Below are 1,782 nucleotides of genomic sequence, written 5' to 3'. Positions count from 1 at the left end.
GAACTCACAGGCACTGGCAAATCCTCAGCAAACTTTGCGTTTGAAGACACAACCGCTGGGGACAGAAGGACACCAGTAAAGCTTGGGAGATCCCGGGTCAGAGTGAGGCAGGGAACCAAGGAGGTGGTTAAAGTTTTCAGGGAAACAGGCACAGGCGTAGGACAGCCTGTGGTGAGGACAACCAAGGGCCTTGGTGGGGCTGGGACATCCCCCCCAACAGAACTGACATCCTTGTCCCCTCGGCTGTGGCTTCCACTGACTTCTCTTCCACTGGGGCCCATGAGAGGAGAGCAGTTCCTTATGGTCCCAGTGCCTTGTTGCCTCCTCACCTCCACACAGGCTGGGAGGTGTCCTACCGCTGTCCTGCACTCAGCATTGCACACCCCCACCTCTCACCGCCCCCAGGAAAAGCCCCGAGACTCCCGTGAGGGAAGAATCCCCTTTCCCAGGGGACAGGGCTCAGAGCTTTGCTCTCTTGATTGATGAAATGCAGCCAAGGTTTTCAGATCCACCTCCACATTTGCTTTTCCACCTGCAACCAGCGCTTCTGACTTTCTCCTTCACCAGTCCCCAGGGACGGGAATCTTCTCTGGTCATGCCCTCCACGGTCTCTCCGGTGATGGACATCAGTGGGGCCTGCTAACACCCTCAGGAACTCTGAGTTTTGCTGCTGACTTTTGCTTCTCTAGAGGCTTGTTCAAGCGCCCTGGACCTGCAGGATCTTGCCACTAGAGGGCTCATTAATATGCAAAACACCCTAACAAGCCGAGTGTCTGTGCGTAGTTTTCCTTAATTCCGCAGTTCTCACGTGGCTAATTAGAGAGATTTCAGAAGTCAATAGATTTCAATACTAAACAACAATAAGATAGGCTTCCTTCTTTTTTTCATTTTTTTCTTTGTTTCTTACACGTTAAGTGGTATCACCAATCTCCAGTCAATATTGATCCAGTCACCTTCTCATTCAGGCACCCAGAAATGCAATCCAAGAGGACATGCTCTGGGACACGTTCCTCACCTAAAGTGAAGCTAAGCAGCCTTTAGCTCCCCAGCTCATTCCCTGGACCTTTCTGAAAGATGCGTGCAGCCTTTACCTTTTGCCAGATGTCCGGGAGTCCCGCCAGTCTCCATGACCTTTCAAAGATGACGGAGAGTGGCCTCACTGTGACATTGTCTTACTTTCTCAGCACCCCTGGATGTGACCCGTCCATTCCCATGTCCTGGTAATGGTGGAGTTTGCTCAAGTAGCCCCTGATTTGATTCCTGTCCTCCGTTGGCTGTTCTCCTCCAGAGTCCTGCCTTGAGGCACAAAGGCCTGGGAGACCTTGCTGGTGAAGTCTGAGGCAAAAAGGACATGGAGGATCTCAGATCTGTCTTTACCTACTCTTACGAAATCCAGCAGTGTCCAGTCAGTATCTTTGTTTTCTTCTGGAAGTGTTCCTGAAGTAGGAAAAGCTCGTTATGATTCCCTTGAATTCGCTTTCAGGTTCCAAACTGATTTTTGATACAGACAAATCTTCTGCTTGGAGGATGCTGTCCTTGGAGACCAGCTGTACTGAGCTCTGCTGCCCTTCAGTGGTGCTGACTATTGGATCCCCACTGAAACTCCCCAGAAGAGGCACAAGTCTGCTCCTCTGAGGTCCAATGTCTCCACTCTTCCATTCTGCTTCCTCACTCCCCTCGGGTGATGGGACCCCACTATTTCAGGGCCATGACAGCCAATCCTCACACCTCTGACCAGCTCTTCCTTCCTTGCAAGTATCACATCCAGGTTGGCATTATTTT

This window comes from Aptenodytes forsteri, unplaced genomic scaffold (assembly GCF_000699145.1).
Source record: "Aptenodytes forsteri isolate BGI_AS27 unplaced genomic scaffold, ASM69914v1 Scaffold484, whole genome shotgun sequence".
Lineage (NCBI taxonomy): Eukaryota > Metazoa > Chordata > Aves > Sphenisciformes > Spheniscidae > Aptenodytes > Aptenodytes forsteri.
Note: the sequence above shows the minus strand (reverse complement) of the source record.